Source organism: Oncorhynchus nerka, linkage group LG3 (genome assembly GCF_034236695.1).
Source record: "Oncorhynchus nerka isolate Pitt River linkage group LG3, Oner_Uvic_2.0, whole genome shotgun sequence".
NCBI classification, from domain to species: Eukaryota; Metazoa; Chordata; class Actinopteri; order Salmoniformes; family Salmonidae; genus Oncorhynchus; species Oncorhynchus nerka.
The window spans coordinates 21,633,287-21,655,851 of NC_088398.1; positions in this window are offsets into that span (position 1 = coordinate 21,633,287).

The window sequence follows — 22,565 nt, forward strand, 5'->3', positions numbered from 1 at the left end:
TGTGCTTCCCTTTGTAGTCTGTAATATTTTGCAAGCCCTGCCACATCTGAAGAGCATCGGAGCCGGTGTAGTACAATTCGATCTTAGTCCTGTATTGACGCTTTGCCTGTTTGATGGTTCGTCACAGGGCATAGCGAAATTTCTTATAAGCTTCCGGGTTAAAGTCCCGCTCCTTGAAAGCTGCAGCTCTACCCTTTAGCTCAGTGCGGATGTTGCCTGTAATCCATTGCTTCTGGTTGGGGTATGTATGTACAGTCACTGTGGGGAAGATGTCATCGACACACTTATTGATGAAGCCAGTGACTGATGTGGTGTACTCCTCAATGCCATTGGGAGAATCCCGGAACATATTCTAGTCTGTGCTAGCAAAACAGTCCTGTAGCTTAGCATCTGCTTCATCTGACCACTTTTTTATTGACCGAGTCACTGGTGCTTCCTGCTTGAATTTTTGCTTGCAAGCAGGAATCAGGTGTATATAATTATTGTCAAATTTGCCAAATGGACGGCGAGTGAGAACTTTGTACGCATCTCTGTGTGTGGAGTAAAGGTGGTCTAGAGTTTTTTACCCTCTGGTTGCACATGTAACATTCTGGTAGAAATTAGGTAAAACAGATTTAAGTTTCCATGCATTAAAGTCCCCGGCCACTAGGAGTGCCGCCTCTGGATGAGCGTTTTCCTGTTTGCTTATGGCCGTATAGTGCTCGTTGAGTGCAGTCTTAGTGCCATCATCGGTTTGTGGTGGTAAATAGACAGCTACAAAGAATATAGATGAAAACTCTCTAGGTAAATAGTGTGGTCTACAGCTTATCATGAGGTACTCTACCACAGGCGAGCAAAACCTTGAGACTTCCTTAGATATCGTGCACCAGCTGTTGTTTACAAATATACATTGATCACCACCCCTTGTCTTACCAGAGGCTGCTGTTCTATCCTGCCGATACCGTGTATAACCCACCAGCAGTATGTTATTCATGTCGTTGTTCAGCCACGACTCGGTGAAACATAAGATATGACTGTTTTTAATGTTCCGTTGGTAGGATGTATGTGCTTTTAGATCGTCCACTTTATTATCCAGCGATTGTACGTTGGCCAATAGTACCGATGGCAAAGGCAGATTAGCTATTCGTCGCCTGATCCTCACAAGGCACCCCAATCTCCTTCCGCAAAACCTCTGTCTCATTCTCCTGCGAATGACGGGGATGAGGGCCTGTTCGGGTGTCTGGAATAAATCCCTCTTGTCCGACTCATTAAAGAAAAATTATTCGTCCAGTTCAAGGTGAGTAATCACTGTTCTGATGTCCAAAAGCTCTTTTAGGTCATAAGAGACGGCAGCAGCAACATTATGTACAAAATCAGTTACAAACTATGTGAAAAAACAAACAAAATAGCACGGTTGGTTAAGAGCCCGTTAAACGGCAGCCATCCCCTCCAGCGCCATTCTCTTCATTGACCATCATTAACATCGTGTGAGCACTGGGATGAATACAAAGCCCAAGATGACACAGTTGATGTCACTATTCTCACTACAATGTAGACCGGCTTTCGCAGAGTGCAGTATGTAGGGAACGATAGAGCAGCGGAAGAATTCAGTTTGAGTCGTCAGGCAACTCTGCTGTAACATACTCTCTAAGTTTTTCTTGTCCTCCTAGGAGTCACCCCATACAGAACTGTGTAATGTGAGTATAGTGCACAAAGAGAAGCAAGCCCTTGCAACTGTACTGTTAGTACAATCAATCTAAATATAGGCCTACAGTAAACAATAAATACATTATATTACGATATGCTGACAGAATTTCAAACTCATTTCTTGGTTTGGATTGAATTCAAGGACTATGGTTGTTTAGTGTGCAAATCATTTAAATCTCATGAAACAAAGCGGCTTTTCTGTGATTTCTTCTTTTTTTTAAACACTAGCAAAGAATGCATAGTTTCATAATGTTCAATGGAAACTGGAACAAACAGACATTTTCGAAATTGCAGGAAACAAAACATACAACAATGCATTGAGTCTTAAGAATGTTGCAGACAGAGGCAAAGCAAGGCAACAGGGGATGGCATTGTCTGAGGATCATACAAGACCGTGTGCAGTAGGTGTGTGTTTCTAAGTGTAAGTACATTGTTAAGACATCAGCAACAGAATACCATTTGTTTGAGGGGTGGGGGGGGAGCTGTCCTCTGGGCAGAACAGGAGTCAAGAGTGCTGTGTCTGCACTGAGCTGGTGTGTGTTGCCCCGGTGAGAGAACCCTGACTGAGGGGCGTTTCCAGGGGGTACAGAGAGGTTGTGTTTTTGGGCAGGATGCCAAGTGGTGCCTTGAGACCTCAGTGATGGCATAGTCTACAGAGACCATACTGTACCAAAGAGACTGTCTCACCTGTCAGTAGGACCAGAGCTACAAAATAGTCCAGTTTCACTCTGTCTGAAAAAATGAAAATTTGATACCTCATTGCTAATGGAACAAAATATTATCGAATTAATATCAATATGATATTCATACTATCAAGAAGAAAACATTCACAGAGCAAATATATCGTACGCTGACAATGAATAAGACTTTGCGGTCTCCTTATTGATACTCAATTTATTTCATTTTCATTCCATTTTATGGCAATATGTTCTATAAATCAAACCAAAATTAATCCAAAGTACATTGCAACAACTCATGTTAAAAAAACACGTTAAATAACATGAAATGAAGCAGCCTGTTTCCCTCTGGTGTAGTAACATCTCTATTTACCGTCCCCACGGACCTGCACTTGTCAGCGAGCAGCTCTAGAGAGATAGATCCTTCCACTGACTCGCAGGGAAATCACCTCGTTTGTTTTATGTTAATCGACTCCAATCGCTCCCTGCTATGGTTCCTTTACTTTCTCTGCACCTGTCCTTGTGAATACATTAAAGATCTCTAACCTCGTTTAGAAAAAGAGACCCAAGCGGTCAACCTCACTGAATCAGATGCGTGATCAAATAAATTTACAACAAATAAACTGGCACATTTAAGCTGGAAGATATGTGCTAATTGAGACTTGAAACAGTCCTGGATGAATTTATTTTTAAATCAAGCTGTCAGAAGATCTCTAGATAAACAACTAAATTCAATCAATCTAAAGTTGAAGGAATGAATAAAGAATCAATGCCCAGTAAAAAATAATGAATGAGGTGTGCAAGCTGTCACGAGAACTCACAAAGAGCTTTGGGATCTGTCAACATAAATTTGACATACAACTTTTAGTTGTTGTTAATGATCCGTTGGTGGTTGTTGAGCATGAAGAGAGAATTATGAATGATTCTATATCTAAAGGAATGAAAATCTTTGTACAAAAGCTAACACATCATACCTATTAATAGTAAAGAAATAGCAAATTAGTTATATCGTATTTAACTTTAACTGCATAGGTTTATCAATTTGCATTTTATGTCTTAAGTACACACTATTATTTGTCTTCTATGGTACATGTCATGTAGGCTGATGGGGCAAAGAGAAACGTCAGGAGGTTTAACTGTTGATCATAGTTGATTCATGTTGATGTTCCTTGCTTCCTCAGCAACATAAGTCATGCTGTGTGAGAGACTTTCCAGCCACCTTCTCTATTAGGGATAACCCAACCTGTTAGAGGCGACAGAGTTAACACTGCACAAATACCTCCAACAGAAATAATAACTATTGTTGAGCAGATTACCAGAGCAGGTGCAGAGACACCCACTCTACTCTCCCTCCACCCCACCGAGCCCCCGTCGAACACAGATGTGTCCCATCATAGGCTACCCACAAGCCTCTAGACCGTGGAACGCAAACCAAGATAAGGACTTATTCAAATGGAGGGATCACTTTACACCATGCACCTTGCAGCGTGTCTTTCCTTTCTCTTCACAATGCACACTTTTAGCCATGGAACAGTTTTTTCTTCTTTTTTTAGGTCACATATGGTTGAGCGCTGTGAGCAAAACATTCACGCTTCACCTCCCATGATAGGCGTTTGTACATTGACAAGAAAAGCTGATAATGCCAGAGCAGTGTTTCGGCACGGAGGAAAAAAGCGAATGATTGAATAACAGTAATTAAAGCAGTTATTCGTTCGGCGAGCACCTGGATGAGGGATGATATTGCTCCTTAATTCAGCTCAGTTTAACTTCTCTCAGCCGGTGGTTCCAGCATCGCCTCATTAATCGCTGATTGGCATCGAGCTGTTCACAGGAACAAACTGTTTACTCTGTCATCGCTTGTTTCTCAACACCGCCTTGAAGGCCAGCTTTAAACACTGCACTTTACTGTGTATGCTTTTGAATGTAGACTCAAACAGAGTGTTTATTTTGAGTTTAAAGTTACAGTACCTGGCTGTTTCACTGTCACGTTTCTTGGGGCAACGTGAGGGCAGACGTTTCACTCTCACAGTCTCTAAGGAAATCCTCCAGTCATGTGTCTAAGTGGGGTCAAATCCCAGAGGGCATTGTGTTATGATACTTTAACCAAATAAGCCCTGTTCAACTAGAGGATGGAAATCAGTCCTATAGTTGTTATGTAGTTGTTTCTATGTGAACTAATCTACCATAGTGTGGCTTATTAATGGTAAATATATTAGGACACTGTACTCAATATTTAGAAGAGAGATGTGCGTCAACAGTCAAACAAGGTATAAAATAAAGTCACCATCATTTATTTTTCAAATCAATAGATTTTTTTTCCCAACAATGAATGTGATGGTATGGTTAAATACTATAATGATTTTTATCTTTCAGTTACAATTCATTATGTTATAACCATTTTTATTGATAATCATTAACTAAGATAATATTACGTTATACTTGGAGGATTACAAGTTTAGTCAATTTACAGCTTAGAGATATGCTCACTATTATAAATGGTACAACACTTCAGATATCAGTGACACATTTGAACTGAGCAACATAAACACACACACACTCACATTTCTTACATCAATATGTGTTGTTGTTCCATTATTGTTATTATGGTTTAGAGAGCATGTGAAAGAGAGAGAGAGAGAGAGAGAGAGAAAGAGAGAGAGAGAGAGAAAGAGAGAGAGAGAGAGAGAGAGAGAGAGAGAGAGAGAGAGAGAGAGAGAGAGAGAGAGAATGAAGTGAATGAGCAGCTGTAGCTGTCTTCCCAATATTGACTCTGCTCCACAGAGTGCTATTGCACAGCCCTTTGAGGAGCTATCAAACACCCGGAGATGGTCGCAAGATTCCTCCCTGTAAGCCACAAGGTTTTATTTGGGAGCGAATACCTTCTGTCTGTAGGATTTGCAGCCATTTCATTTAGTTCCGTCTGTTTTTAAGTTAAAAAACGAGAGGGAAAATAAACGTCTATTGAACAGAGCATGTTTGTGCATCATATTGTGCTTGACGTAATGTAGGTCGGTGTTCTGCAGAGCACCAGATAAGACACGGGGAACAAGTGTTGTGTGTACTTACAAGCAAATATCTGTCAAAATAGCAATTGACAGATCTACAAAAGCATTTTTGGCTGGAGAAGTGTTCCTTCGTCATTAGCATTTTACAAAAAAAGGCCAGAGATTTGGGCCTATCTGCCTCCACTCGCTGCAAAGCCAGTCTGGCCCAGGTTGTTATCTGTTCAGTACAGAGGTGCAGCTGTTGAGCAAATGGATTTGCAGATTTTTAAAAGGAGATGAGAAAAAAAGAGGGAGAAGAATCAGGTACTCACAACCCTCCCCAAACCGCCATTCAGTGCGTGTGTGTGTGTGTGTGTGTGTTTGTGTGTTTGTGTGTTTTCTTATAAACCTTCTGTTTCTCTGTCCCACATTATTTTTGGAAACGGCATTAGACAAAAAAGCATGAAAAATGCTTATTCTGTCTTTCTCCGTTTTCTTTATTCACTTTCCAGTCTCCTGAGGGCCCTTTTCCTGAGCAGCCGCCATCATCGCTGCCTGAGTGGACTGAGGGAGCCGGGGAGAGGATGGGGAACAAATGGGGTGCTTTAGGTGGGGTAGGGATGTTGTTGCCTTTGCTGCGGCTTCTGGCAAGTGCCTCTCCTTTGTCTAAAGCAATCCCGCCACGGCTAACACAGACACACACACATACAGACACACGTGGAGGAATTCTGGCCCTAGTCAAGGGCCCCCACGGGAAAGAAAAAATTGCCCCAAGCAGTCAGCAGAGACACAGAGGGTGGTTGGCTTTGCTGAGCAGGAGTGTTAACGTGTATGCACACACACAGACTCAGAGATACACAAACACCGACACACACCGTTTCACTGATGTAGCTGCACACACACACTCACACGCACAGTCCCAGGCTTCACCAGGAGGGGTCGTATTAACAGAGTGGTGGATAGAATGATTCTCCTGCTGAGGAGATTGAGGTAAACTCCCACCGGGGGAGACCCAATCCTGAAGACAAGCGTTTTAACCATATCAATGTTTCTCTAACTATCATAAAAGTTCTACCACTTCTAACTAATCAAATCATACAAATTGATAGTGCAACACGGTAACCATTTTTGTTGTTGTAATAGTTTCCCTCAACATAGAAACTTATTCACGTGGAGATGAACTGTTGTCAAAGAAAATGTATATTAGGCTACATCACATTTGTTATTGATACTGTATATTGAATAATCCATTGTGTTGTTAAATGTTTACAGAATTTTGGGGGGAACAGCTAATGTAGATAATGACTGTACGTGTAGCTTTGAAGAACAGTTAACAAAGAAATCTATTCAACTAGAAGCGAGCCGCATGCAGGTGTCCCTTAATTTTATTCATCAGTTTCTTTTCAGAGGCATTACTGCTTTTTGTCTTGTACACCTATTAAGTGGGCGGCTAAAGCAACAATGAAACTATTGTTAAGACAATTGGAAACTCAAAGTTGTATTTAGAGAAGATAACATTAGAAAAAATCACCTGACTATAATGAATATTAAAGTGCTTAACCCCAAAATATTCAACCAGGTTTGACAAATCATTTCAAAATGCTATATCAAAGTTGTGTAAACCAATGGAGTTGTATTCCAAAAGGCTGAAATTATTATATATCAATTAAGCTATTTAGAAATCATATTCAAATGTGCACCAACATCTAAGAGTTAAAATAATATAGTTAATCATGTAGCTTCAGCTTGAAGTAGGCTAGCATTAGCATTGGCAACGTTGCATGTTTACAAAGGTAAATGCACCGCAGTAATCCTTTCCTCAGAATGTGTGTGGCGAACGTTTTTTGGCCTTCGTGGGGGTCTAACAGATGCTGTCTGTCCGCATGTTCCTCCTCTCTGCCAGAAATATCAGGCCGGGAATTAGTGGAAGCAATCTATTATTTAACGTTACAAGTGACAGTTCATATGGTACTACAGTAAAGACCTACAACGGGAGTGCATCTTGATGTTAGGGTTCCAGGCAAGCCCGAAGCCATCGCCTCTTCCCTCAAAGTGGAGGAAGAGGGAAGGGAGAGAAGAAAAAAACCCAAACACCAACAAACGTAGCCCATTCCCTAGTACTTAGCGCTCTTGGTTTCTGCCGAAGAAAAACTCCAGTGCAGTATAATGACTTTGCATCGAAACAATAAGAAATAAATACCTTGGAGTTCCTCTATTAGTCAACACTTAAAATCTTTTTCTCCCCTCTTAATGAGCCTCTCATTGGAGGGAGCTTGAGCGGTAACGAGGGCCGCCGTTTTGCTCTGCGGCGTTTGTGAGGAGAGTGTTCCCTATAATCACGCGGCGGCTTGAGATGGAGGGAGACTGGATTAGCTCCTTTGCCGTATGTGGAGTGTTTAACATGGCACACGCGACAGGCTCTTCCCTTCTTCACTAGACAAACACTTACTGTCATTAATTTCATTTGCTTATCACAATCAGCCCCCATTCCCTCCCTCCCCCAAAAAACCCTCAATTTGGTTGTTTCCTGCTTCTCGTTTCAGGCGTCAACGCAAATTATTGTTACCCGTTGCTAGGAATTAGCAGGTAAAGAAGCTAAATGAAGATGAAGAATTGGAAAATGTTTCCAGTTGGAAGAATGTTGATTACCAGGCCGTGGTCCTGGAGGATTCCCCACTATTTCTTCTCATATTTTGGGCTGCCTCACCCTTCCCATTCCTCCCTCGACTCTCCAGGGGCCCGGAGAAGCAGCTTGCACTCAGCACTGCCAAAAGAATGTATTAGAGCAAATGGTATTGTAAGCCCTATGGAAGGCATACCTTATGTGGAGATTTAAAAGATATTAGGAGGATGGTGCGGATGGGAACCCAGGTGTGCCTGGTAATAGCCATTGTCTTGTGTGTGTGTGTGGGGGGGGAGGTGGGAGCTCATCATGCCAGGAAGGAGAGGAGAAGGAGAGGGGGAGCAGAGTGCACCCAAGGCAGCGTGAAAGACTCAGCCTGGCAGGGAATGTTTCTATGTAGCTACCACACTGCACTGTGGTGGAAGCTGCACCAATTCACAGCTTTAGCACCATCAACACGGCACAATGCAAAATGATCCTGTGGTCTATTTTTAAGTGGGGTATGGGTACTTATAGTATGGTAAACTGAAAGAAAAGACTGATATGAGCCAGGCCTTTTGATCACATGATATGGTTCTACAGTCAATAAAAGAAAAACAACAACAACTATGACCACATGATTAAAAAAAACGATGTTTCATGACTGCCTAAGGATCCCCGATGACCTAGAATACGGTTAAAGTTGATGGAATCAAACCCTGTGAAGGCCTTTTCAAAGTCTCACATTGTTAGAGGAGTTCTAACTGCAATGACGTCCAAGTGAAAACTGTGATAAGCATCGTTTTATAACGGCCAAAACTTTCCCCTAGACAATTCTACCTGTCTCACAAACCACACTTTTACTTTCAAATTGAATAATGATTTAAGCTTTTCTACTGATTGGAACTGTTTTTGGTTCCTGAAATGCATAACAGTTAAGTTTAGTATGGTATCAACACCTTATCCACATTATGCAGCTCAATTATTCCATGTGCAACACCTGCAAAACAAATTTGGCATTCAAATTTGCGAAGGATGATCAAACAACACCGAAACACTGTCATTATTTCTCCCTCAAATACAGCAGTGAAAAATGACTTGTTTTCCCTAGATTTACCAAATTAGCTATTCAGCTGGAAGTAAACTCCATTTTATAGGTTTCATTTACTTCATTTCCCAAAAGTGTATTCAACTGTCATAGCAAAAACACAGACGTAAATGTGTTTGGACCCACAAAAATCACACCTGCAACAAATTTTCACTCTGGGAAAAAAAAACTCCAAATGGAAATGTTCAAATGTGTCAAAGTGCTAGCCTCAACATTTAGCGAAGACGACTAAGTTCAACTACTTAAAGCAGATAACTCCACAACAGTGGCAACTGTCCTCCCCCTATATACTGTATTCTAACCCAAACCAATAGGTTTCTCAACTAAGATTCAAATCCTTCTGAAGACACAACTGCCTCCTATCTGGTTGGGGGGAAAACAACAACATTTATCTAGCACTGCACCACTAAGCTAGCCTTGCCCTCCAACGTTAGATAAATAGAAATGAGGGCTAATGAATTGCACCTCCCCGGATATAATTCTGTAATAGCTATAATCAGGCTGTTCCGAGTCCATGAATACACATGGACAACATCAGCTGCAATCCTGTTGGTGGTCAATATTCTTGAAGCCCTGCCAGTTTGGGAATATTCTCGCCTTCCTCTCTCCCTTAACGTTATCAGGTAACGCACACTGGCATTAAATCCCACAACATAATAAAATCTTCTTTCTGGAAGCCTTCACAGCAGACAATGCGGCTCTCGCCGAAAGCCCTTTAAGTGTTCGTGTTTTAATGTCATTACGGCACCACGAAGCACGCAGGCCGGGCAGAAAAGGCGCAGCTTGAAAAGAGAAACCCTACACAAGACCTCAAGGTACATTTGCTCAGAGGAGAGACAAAAAGGCTTCAGCAATGGCAGAAACAAATGAACGGGTTTATTATGTTCGTGCGGTGAATGGCAGAACAACAGTTCCAGCCATCCTCACTGACAGCGTCTAAAGCTGCAGATTTGTGCCCATTAGTCACACATTTTAGGGAGAAGGTGGTTTGTAAAGTGCATTGATAGGGATTACAGTTCTATCCTTTCCTGTCTTTCTTTCACTGCTGAAACATGTGGTTGATTTCAGAGCCGCCAGGAGGTTCCTCCAAAGAAAAGAGTGGGGGGACTATTGTATTTGTTTCTAAAACTGCAATCCTTTGGATATTAAGGCGCTTAATCTGTGATTAATATTTTAATGATTCAAATAAGCACAGCATTTTTTAAGTTTCATCGTCCTACACTGTAGCATTACGCTTATTTACATGTTTCTGGAAAAAAGAAACAACTCATTTGATTTAGATTACATGGTGGCACTTTGGTATTATGATTACACCAAGAAGGATTTGAATAATCTGGAGTCTATCGAGTTCAAGATATTTTGTAATCGTAGATTAGTTTGAACAGAACATTCTAAACCATGTTCACAAAAGCTAGGATTAAGGCAGATAAGGGTTTGTGTCAGTGAGCCCCAAAGAAACGTTTTAATATATAAGGCCCTGCCTTTGCTTGATTAGACCCTTCACATCACTAACAAACACATGCTACACATGAGCAGTCACTTTACTATCTCGGGCCTCTATCTTCTTATCTGTTTTTTTTCAGAACTCTCTTGGCTACCTTTACAGCCAGTTACTCTAGGATGATTAACACTGAAGGTGTTAACCAATGAACTCCTGGCCTACACAGGGATGAGGAATAATGGCCTCTAAGAGTCCGTCTCTTCTTGAGGATTACTCTTGTGCTTGAGGATTACTCTTGTTGTTCAGCAGATGTTTGAGGTTGAGCGAGCAGGGTTGGATAGGTTACTTTCTAAATGTAATCCGTTAAAGTTACCTGTTCAAAATTGTAATCAGTAACTTTTGTATTACCCAAGCTCAATGACATACACTACCGGTATGTAGTGTTTTAGAGCACCTACTTATTCAAGGGATTTTCTTCATTTGTACTATTTTCTACATTGTAGAATAATAGTGATGACATCAAAACTATGATATAACACATATGGAATCATGTAGTAACCAAAACAATGTTAAACAAATCGAAATATATTTCATATTTGAGATTCTTCAAATAACCACACTTTGCTTTGATGACTCTTGGAATTCTCTCAACCAGCTTCATGAAGTAGTCACCTGGAATGCATTTCAATTAACAGGTGTGCCTTGTTAAAAGTTCATTTGTGGAATTTCTTTCCTTCTTATTGCGTTTGAGCCAATCAGTTGTGTTGTGACAAGTTAGGAAGGTATACAGAAATAGCCCTATTTGGTAAAAGACTAAGTCCATATTATGGCAAGAACAGCTCAAATAAGCAAAGAGAAACGACAGTCCATCATTACTTTAAGACATGGTCAGTCAATCTGGAAAGTGTCAAAAACTTTGAAAGTTTCTTCAAGTGCAGTCGCAAAAACCATCAAGCGCTCTGATGAAACTGGCTCTCATGGGGACCCCCACAGGAATGGAAGACACAGAGTTACCTCTGCTGCAGAGGATAAGTTGATTAGAGTTACCAGCCTCAGAAATTGCAGCCCAAATAAATACTTTACAGAGTTCAAGTAACAGACACATCGCAACGTCAACTGTTCAGAGGAGACTGTGTGAATCAGGCCTTCATGGTCAAGTTGCTGCAAAGAAACCAGTACTATTTTTATTTTATTTAAATTTTATTTAACCTTTATTTGACTAGGCAAGTCAGTTAAGAACAAATTCTTATTTACAATGACGGCCTACCAAAAGGCCTCCTGCGGAGACGGGTACCTGGGATTAAACATTTAAAATAAATACAATATAAATATAGGACAAAACACACATCACAACAAGAGAGACAACATAACACTACATAAAGAGAGACCTAAGGCAACAACATAGCAAGGCAGCAACACATGACAACACAGCATGGTAGCAACACAACATAAAACATAACAGCACACTATTTCTTAGAATCAAGGGCAATGGTGACATCATTGAGGACATTTAAGGTTGCAGTGACACATCCATAACATCCATAACCTGAGCGGAAACCATATTGCATACCCAAGAGAATACTATACACATCAAGAAAGCCAGTCAGTTGATTATTGACACGTTTTTCTAACACTGTTGATAAACAGGGCAAATTAGAAATAGGCCTCTAACAGTTAGGATCCCCTTTAAATAAAGGACGAACTGTGGCTGCCTTCCAAGCAATGGGAACCTCCCCAGAAAGGAGAGGCCGGTTAAAAAGGCTGGAGATAGGCTTGGCGATGAAAGGGGCCGCAACCTTAAAGAGGAAAGGGACACCAATCATAAGAAGAAACTTATTTGGGCCAAGAAACACAAGCAATTGACATTAGACCGGTGGAAATTTGTCCATTGGTCTGGAGTCCAAATTGGAGATTTTTGGTTCCAACCGCCTTGTCTTTGTGAGACGCTTGTGGGTGAATGGATGATCTCTGCGTGTGTGGTTCCCACCGTAGAGCATGGAGGAGGAGGTGTGATGGTGTGGGGGTGCTTTGCTGTTGACACTGTCTGGGATTTTTCCTAAATTCAAGGCACACTTAACCAGCATGGCTACCACAGAATTCTGCAGCGATACGGCACCCCATCAGGTTTGATCTTAGTGGGACTATCATTTGTTTTTCAACAGGACAATGACCTAACACACCTCCAGGTTGTGTAAGGCCTATTTTACAAAGAAGGAGAGTGATGGAGTGCTACATCAGATGACATGGCCTCCACAATCCCCCGACCTCAACCAAATCGAGATTGTTTGGGTTGAGTCGGACCGCAGAGTGAAGGAAAAGCAGCCACAAGTGCTCAGCATATGTGGGAACTCCTTCAAGACTGTTGGAAAAGCATTCTAGGTGAAGCTGGTTGAGAGAATGCCAAGAGTGTGCAAAGCTGTCATCAAGGCAAAGGATGGCTCTTTGAAGAATCTCAAATATAAAATATATTTTGATTTGTTTAACACTTCTTTGTTTACTACATGATTCCATGTGTTATTTCATAGTTTTGATGTCTTCACTATTATTCCACAATGTAGAAAATAGTAAAAAATAAGGAAAAACCCTTGAATGAGTAGGTGTTCTAAAACTTTTGACTGGTAGTGTATACTCTCACAAATGTATATACGCATACTCACAAACACACACACATACACAAACAGCAAACACTGGTGTCCCATGTACAGTGCACTCAGACAGTATTCAGACCCCTTCCCCTTTTCCACATTTTGTTACGTTACAGCCTTGTTCTAAAATTGACACCTCACAAGTCCTCAACTGGAAGGTTCATTAAAGAGTACCTGCAAAACACCAGTCTCAACGTCAACAGTGAAGAGGCGACTCCAGGATGCTGGTCTTCTAGGCAGAGTTGCAAAGAAAAAGCCATATATCAGACTGGCCAATAAAAATAAAATATTAAGTTGGGCAAAAGAACACAGACACTGGACAGAGGAACTCTGCCTAGTCTCTATCCAACAATGTCAGCAAGCTTCTCAACGCATAGAACCCCCATAATGCTATGTGGCACAATCCCAGTACAACACACTAGGGCTGAGGTCCAAACACTTAAAAGACACACCCTATCCCCTCAGCCCTCAAGTTAAGTGGATACTTCTGGTGACGTGTCATGACGTCTGACGAGTATACACTTGCAGGTGAGGGAGGCAGGAATGATTTATAAATGGAACACACTTGGCCGGAAATTCTTCACTTTATATGAGCTCAGTCAAATATGATTGCATGTCTAATCATATTAAATATATATTTATTAATATGCACCTACTGTCTGATAGCTAGCAAATTAATTAGCTAACTAATGTCACCCTGCCTAGCTGGAACTTCTGAAGAAGGAAAATGTTTTATTTCTACAATTTCCAAAAGAAAACCAAACAAAAACATATTTACTTTTTACGAGACATGTTTGTGCCATCATGTGCATTAGGAGCACAATTTCTAACGTATTTGCATTGGTTGTTATTTACTTGACTTCTCCATTGACGTTATTTTTACATTTTCGCAGACTTTTCTTTGCGGATGTACAATCTTCGCAAATTGAATTATGGGGAGTTTCAGTCCCCGGAGTGAACATAACTATACACTCTGACTAAAAAAAAAGCTGACTAAAAACGAAGGCTGAGGGGCTTACGTTGCAAACTTACCTTGCTTGGGTTAGGGTTAGTGACTTGTGACTTGCTTGTGACTCGAATAATAGTGACTTGACCACCACAAGGGGGAGTTAGAGAACTCATTATGCATTTGGGTCCCAAGGTTTTTATATGACCAATCATATCGAGTGGTTCCAATGACGAATTTGACGCGAGCCACCCGTCCCTGGTGACTTTCTTCAGCAAAGACGGCTGACAAAACATTACAGGGGAAGCAAATGTAAGTAGTTATAACGTCATAACAAGTCAAGCAAAACTTACAATTGAGAGGAATATGTTAGTTAATGTAGAGACAGACGATTGTGCATATTTATTTGTCATAAAGTTAAGTTACGAAAATCACTATTTAGCAAGTTTTTTTCCAGTCATATCCAATACCAGGTGTATCAAACTCCATTATTGGAATGATGCTGTGTCTGCATGTATGTATTACAATTATACACCTCAACATTGTTTACCACTCCTGCTCCTGGGAGATCAATGATTACACATTGCAATAGACTAGAAACATGATTTAAGTAAAGGCTAATTTGTAACTCATAGGTGTACAGAGGCACATAAAACAAAGGGTTTTCTAATGATCAATTAGCCTTTTAAAATGATAAACTTGGATTAGCTAAGCCAACGTGCTATTGGAAAACAGGAGTGATGGTTGCTGATAATGGGCCTTTGTACGCCTATGTAGATATTCCATTAAAATCATCCGTTTCCAGCTACAATAGTCATTTACAACATTAACAATGTCTACACAGTATTTCTGATCAATTTTATGTTATTTTATATTTTTGACTCCCCTTTGATGGCAGTGCTATAAAAGACAAGCTTAAATATCAATAGTCATCCCCACGCCTATGGTTCCCATTTACACTCCCTTTGCCAAAAGACTAATATTAGTATCTTCAGAAAATAATCTATCTTTATTCCTTAACTTCCCTGCGAAGGCATTCATATTCACATCTATCAGAGGATTTACATGTGGATGAAATAGTATATAAGCTGGATCCCCTCAGGAGAGGTTCTCATTCTCTTGTATTCTTTCAGATGGGAGAGAAAGAGGGAGGATGCTGCACCTTGGCGGAGAAAGGGAGGAGGAGGACGAGGAGGAGGAATTAATTTTTCCCCTCTGGGAAGAAACACATGCTGAATCTCAAGAGTTAGCAGTGAATCTACCTATCTTACTCTGATTGGCATGAAGAGGGAGGAAGAGACATAGATAGAAATAAAGTAAGAGATGATGTTGTTGTTGCTAATGGTTTGCTGTTAAAAACAATGTGACAAGTATGGTTGTGGTATATGGAGACAGTAAATGTTATTTTATTGACATTTTCCATAACAAGTTAAGATCATTTGTTCTCAACATCATACAAATACCTATGTACCCATGATGAATGGATGAACATTTCCCCCTATACTCAGAATGGAGAGCGGAGGACAGACAGAAGGTTGAGGAGCTGCACACAGATCATGCATGTATTGACAAATGAATTTAAGGGCTAAGTCCTTCTGTGCAATTTGTGGATTTAAGTGCCACTACAGTTCATTCCACTTAGTCCCAACACTCACAGTGCATATCTTACTCTTAATCCCACAGCATGGGCAGTCAAGCTGTGAATTCTCCTGTTAATTATTATAAAATAATATAATGAGATATAATACTATCATTATCTTGTGATTCCTTCTGAAAACTGACCTGACAGACCTAACCTTGTTCTTATTGGGAACTAAATGAATCCTGCAATACTGATTTAAGTACAATGCATAGAATAATGAGCTATTAAGAACTGTAAAATAACATTTGTAGATATGAAATTGAAAGATAACAAACAAAACATAATGTTTATTTTACTCCATGATTTCAGTCTATAGACAACATTAGAAAGCAAGTAAACATAACTATTACATGACAAAAGAAAGGAATTAACTTTCTGTAACTACACAGTAATGCATGTTTTCTTCACAAGCATGTTGGAAATTAAACTCTTCATTAAGGATAAATGAATTAGTAAATTAGTCAGGAAAATGAGCCTTTAAATGTACATTATTATTTGTATTGTTGTAATGTGCACTCCGAGACATTGTGAAAAAGCATCCGCAAACTTAATGAAATAATAACTTTATCTAGTTTTCAAGATAATATTGGAAAAAGTTTTTAAAAGTCATGAGCTGAAATCAGGCAGCCGTTTTTCTTCTGCATTTCTTGTACAAAGACACAGCAGGTGTTGGCTCAGGAGAAGAAGTTTGGGTAAATATTGATCCTCTAAATATGTGCGTTTTTCACCCCCTCCCTTTCCCCTCCTCTGCCTCCTCTCCACACAAAAACATGCTCCCTCCCTGGAGCCAACGGGGAGCTAGTTAAGTGAGGTATCATCTTCGGTCCGCAACTAGCCCAGCTACTCCCACAAGGGCATTGTGGGTAGGGTACAACTGTTGCGAGTGGGTGGCACATCTGTTCCCTGAGACAGGCGAAGCCCTGGGGGTCACCCCTTGCCTCGGCTAGCATTTCAGACAACACCGCTAATAACCGCTCTGATATCTCTGTTTAGCCCCAGACAAAGGGCCTTCTCAGGGCTACTTGGCGTCAGATCCGAGCCATGACATTTCTAATAGAGGGAGCATTAAAAGTCATGTTTGTCTTATTCTCCTGTGTCTTTCCATCTGGCATACCATTCGCACTTAGCAGCCTAAGCATATTCAAAGTGTACACCTCTGAAATTGAATAAATTCACAATAGATGGCACAGCCACTTGATTGTAGCACCATATGTACAGTTCACCATTAACATATACTTGCCAGGCTACAAATGGTAGCTGCTGAAATATGTAAAGGAACAATGTGGATTACCAATTTATGCATGAATAGAGCATCACATACTACCTCCATTCATACTACATTTGCTATCAAAATAAGACTATTTTGAATCTCAGATTTGTCAAAGTAACTAGTTCTCAAAACACACAATAGCCAAGAATACACCCCCGCACTAAACTAACAAGTTTCAAATCCAACTGTGGCTCTGCTGTGATGTCGCTGTGTGTGGTTGGCTGAGTCGAGGGGGAAGAAGAGAGTGGGGGAGAAAGAGGCAGGTGAGTTTGTGTTCTGTATTGGAGGTGGAGGAAGAAGTGGGTGAGAGTGTGTGTCCATGGGGCTGGTTCACTAGTGCATGGGGAGCAGCGATGGCTCTGGAGGGCGAGAAGAGAGCGTGGAGGATGAAAGATGGAGTCTAATCCTCCACATGTGGCATCTTTTTTTTATTTTCCTTTTTTTTAAGGAAAGCCAACTGGAGCCATTCTTTGGACTGTAGGCCAAGGGCTCCGGGAAAACATTGCCTGCAGCCAAAGCACATAGTGTGAAATGAGAAGCTAAAGCTTGAATGTGCTTTTGTTTATCGGAAAAATGCACTCTAAGTGGGATTGGCAGTGGAGGGCCCAAACTCCATAAGTCATATAGACTGGCGCCGGCCGGAGTGGGGATGGCACGGGGATGTTTCAGGCATGAGCGGCCCAGGAAAGGCATCTCGACAGTCAGGCGTTTGGCAGTCTCCCTCCCCTGCATCGCCTGTTTCCGTAATCTTGGTGCGAGCACAAAGGAGGATCAGAGGGGTCAATCTAAAGTAAGAAATGTGGTCACAAGTTGAGAACGGGAGAGGAAACAGTAAATATCCGCCGGTCTGGTTGGAGCAACTAGAGCTGTGGAGGCTAAGGGAGCTGCAAAGGCCAACCTAAGCCTAGGGAATTGGGGACGCAGATTTCTGGGCAAGTGGTGGCCAGCGGGTGCCAAAGACTGATCAATCTTCCACAATAGCGCTGTTCTGTTCCACGTTCCTCCGCCGGTGGGTGAAATGGATTGCCAATGGGATCTGCCTTGGTCACGTGCCTTCGGCTTCGGAGTCGAAAAAAGACAACTCAAAAGTCGGCGGAAAAGTTAGAGGAGCTAGAGGCTTTGGGGAAGTTTCTGAGGAGGTAGAGGAGTCAGTATAGCGGCGACTAGAATAGAGTACAAGACAGTTGAATGCAGTTCATGGTGATTTTCCTCCACAGAAAACTGTTGTATGAAAATACAAATATCAGAGCTAAAGGTCAGAGTGATTGGCTGACTGCTCACTATGATATTCTCTGATTGGCCCTTTTTGCACATGGCTTATTGCCAGGGCAATTTGTAGAATTGCAGGCATAGCATTTGACAGTGTTCTCTCTTGTTTCAGTGTTGGCTAGAAGTCCAAATGAGTAACGCATCAGTGGGTCACTCAGCCTCATGCAGGTGATATTCTGCTACACATCATGGTAAATTAAAGTCTTAATCTCCCAAACATTGCATCATGTAAAACCAACCAACTAAGCACACTGGCATAGATACTTCCCAATGGGTTTTAGAAAAAACACACTACATCATACTGTATTTACTCTAGCTAGCACAACAGCCCCGCTTTACTCCTTCATTTAAAGCCTGGACCATTTTTCAGTCACACGAGGAGAGACACAAAGAGCAGCCACTTCTAAAGGCCCTATAGTGGAGCCCAGTGAAATTATTCAATTAGTGAATTTAGCACCTGATCTGGTTAACAGCCCTGAGGACGCCACAGCTGCAGTGCAGGGCGAGAGAGAGAGAGAGAGAGAAGAGAGAGAGATGCCATTAGAGAGACTGGTCAGAGCAGACGGTTTGGGATTCATTACCTCATATGCTATCCTTTGTTTTAGAAGGCGGAGAGCCAGATGAGCCAGAAAACCATCTCAGAAATATATCTATTAGTTTATGTTTGTACTTAGTAAGTGTCCTAAGTTTTCACTGAAAAATGTGCCTTGAATTGGAAATAAAATCCCAACAACAAGCAGAAATTAGACAGATAAACCGACATTAATTTGAGAAAGAGAGGAGAAAGAGAGACGGAGAACAACCACACACATTTGTAAAGTTCTTGCTTATCAAGTCACATAGACTGCACTTGTGTAGGAACAGTATTGTCTGCTGGTAGCATTGAGAGAGAGGGGAGATCTCGAACCTCATTGCATTTCATAGACTGCACTTGTGTAGGAACAGTATTGTCTGCTGGTAGCATTGAGAGAGAGGGGAGATCTTGAACCTCATTGCATTTCATAGACTGCACTTGTGTAGGAACAGTATTGTCTGCTGGTAACATTGAGAGAGAGGGGAGTTCTCGAACCTCATTGCATTTCATAGACTGCACTTGTGTAGGAACAGTATTGTCTGCTGTTAGCATTGAGAGAGAGGGGAGTTCTCGAACCTCATTGCATTTCATAGACTGCACTTGTGTAGGAACAGTATTGTCTGCTGGTAGCATTGAGAGAGAGGGGAGATCTCGAACCTCAATGCATTTCATAGACTGCACTTGTGTAGGAACAGTATTGTCTGCTGGTAGCATTGAGGGAGAGGGGAGTTCTCGAACCTCATTGCATTTCATAGACTGCACTTGTGTAGGAACAGTATTGTCTGCTGGTAGCATTGAGAGAGAGGGGAGATCTCGAACCTCATTGCATTTCATAGACTGCACTTGTGTAGGAACAGTATTGTCTGCTGGTAGCATTGAGAGAGAGGGGAGTTCTCGAACCTCATTGCATTTCATAGACTGCACTTGTGTAGGAACAGTATTGTCTGCTGGTAGCATTGAGAGAGAGGGGAGATCTCGAACCTCATTGCATTTCATAGACTGCACTTGTGTAGGAACAGTATTGTCTGCTGGTAGCATTGAGAGAGAGGGGAGTTCTCGAACCTCATTGCATTTCATAGATTGCACTTGTGTAGGAACAGTATTGTCTGCTGGTAGCATTGAGAGAGAGGGGAGTTCTCGAACCTCATTGCATTTCATAGACTGCACTTGTGTAGGAACAGTATTGTCTGCTGGTAGCATTGAGAGAGAGGGGAGTTCTCGAACCTCATTGCATTTCATAGACTGCACTTGTGTAGGAACAGTATTGTCTGCTGGTAGCATTGAGAGAGAGGGGAGATCTCGAACCTCATTGCATTTCATAGACTGCACTTGTGTAGGAACAGTATTGTCTGCTGGTAGCATTGAGAGAGAGGGGAGATCTCGAACCTCATTGCATTTCATAGACTGCACTTGTGTAGGAACAGTATTGTCTGCTGGTAGCATTGAGAGAGAGGGGAGTTCTCGAACCTCATTGCATTTCATAGACTGCACTTGTGTAGGAACAGTATTGTCTGCTGGTAGCATTGAGAGAGAGGGGAGATCTTGAACCTCATTGCATTTCATAGATTTCATGCGGGGCACTTTTTAACAGATCGTTGATTTGTTATTCATATTGCTACATTTCCTGAGGGTTCCCTCTAAAACAAATCAGAAATGGGGAGACGATATCTCCCGGTACCACTGTGTGGCAAGTGAGGGGCACCAAAACAGATGTACTTCGGCACTGCATGAGAGAGGAGGCAGGAAAGTGCCTCAAATGCTGAAGTCTTCCAGCTGCTTGTTCAAATTGCCTTGTTTTCCTAATTTCTGTTAGTTAACGTTCATTCACAGACAAACTGCATTTATGAAGCTCCCTTCTCAGTTCCTTTAATTTAAAATGTACCAAAATGGGAACATGTCAGGTGCTTTCTTAAGACACTTTTTTTTTAAGTATAGCACTTTGCGATACTTTGTTATGAATGTTTCTTTGCCTGTGTTTACATATGTTTTCAACACAGCCTTGCAGTCATTTTACATGTACTTGTGAAATTAATAAACACAAACAAAATGTGGGAAGAATAGAGTTTGTTGCTCTGATATGAGAGGAAGAAGCTTTGATAACTATAATTAAGATAACTTTAATGCGGCAATTATAAACAATTGATGAAACAAGTTTGACGAATTGAGAAGAGATGGAATAGCTGTGAACAGCTATGAACAAGCCTTTTAGGGTTGGGTAACACTAAAAACACTAAAAAACAGTTTAAGGTTGGGTATCTACACTGAACAAAAACAGAAAAACTTACAAATGTAAAGTAAATGGTCTGACATTTCAAGTTGTGGCTTACAGTAGTGGAGGTGGGTCTGTAGCTGTCCATCATAGCATGTGTTTCACTATTTGTGGAAAGATAAGGCCATTGAGATGATCATATAGAGTATGTCTGTAAATGCAAAGTGTTGGTCCCATGTTTCATTAGCTGAAATAAAAGATCACAGAAATGTTCCATACACACACAAAAAGCGTATTATTTCACTCAAATGTTGTGCACAAATTTGTTTACATCCCTGTTAGTGAGCATTTCTCCTTGGCCAAGATAACCCATACACCTGACAGGTGTGGCATATCAGGAAGCTGATTAAACAGAATGATCACTACACAGGTGCACCTTGTGCTGGTGAAATAAAAGGCCACACTAAAATGTGCAGTTTTGTCAACACAATGCCACAGAGCATTGGCATGCTGACTGCAGGAATGTCCACCAGGGCTGTTGCCAGAGAATGTCATTTTAATTTCTCTACCATATGCCGCCTCCAACATCGTATTAGAGAATTTGGACAACCAGCCTCACAACGACAGACACGTGTAAGGTATCGTGTGGGCGAACATGTTGCTGATGTCAACGTTGTGAACAGAGTGCACAATAGTGGAGGTGGGGTTATGGTATGGACCGGCATAAACTACGCACTACGAACACAATTGCATTTTATCGATGGCAATTTGAATGCACAGAGATACCATGACGAGTTCCTGAGGCCGATTGTCATGTCAATCATCTGCCGCCATCACCTCATGTTTCAGCATGATGATGCATAGCCCCATGTCACAAGGATCTGTACACAATTCCTGGAAGCTGAAAATGTCCTAGTTCTTCCATGGCCAGCATACTCAGCATGTCACACATTGAGCATGTTTGGGATGCTCTGGATCGACGTGTACGACAGTGTGTTCCAGTTCCCACCAATATCCAGCAACTTCGCACAACCATTGAAGAGGAGTGGGACAACACTCCACAGGACCACAATCACAGACCTGATCAACTCTATCCAGAAGATGTGTCGCGCTGCATGAAGCAAATGGTGGTCACACCAGATACTGACTGGTTTTCTGATCCATGACCCTACCTTTTTTTGTAAGGTATTTGTGACCCACAGATGCATATCTGTATTCCCTGTCATATGGAATCCATAGATTAGGGCCTAATGGATGTATTTAAATTGATTGATTTCCTTATATGAACTGTAAATTGGTGCATGTTGAGTTATGATTTCTGTTCAGTATAATTTGTGCTTGCAGCAGTATCGCAAATGCTTTTACTGCTTCGGCAGGTACACAGTTGTTGCTTGATCCCTATTCTGACAGGCCTTTCAGACATGCTGAACGGACCAGCTGGGTTCTGACAGTGGAAGAGATGTTTTCTAGACTGTTCCAGCACTGGCATAGGATTTTCCAAAAGTTTAAGAG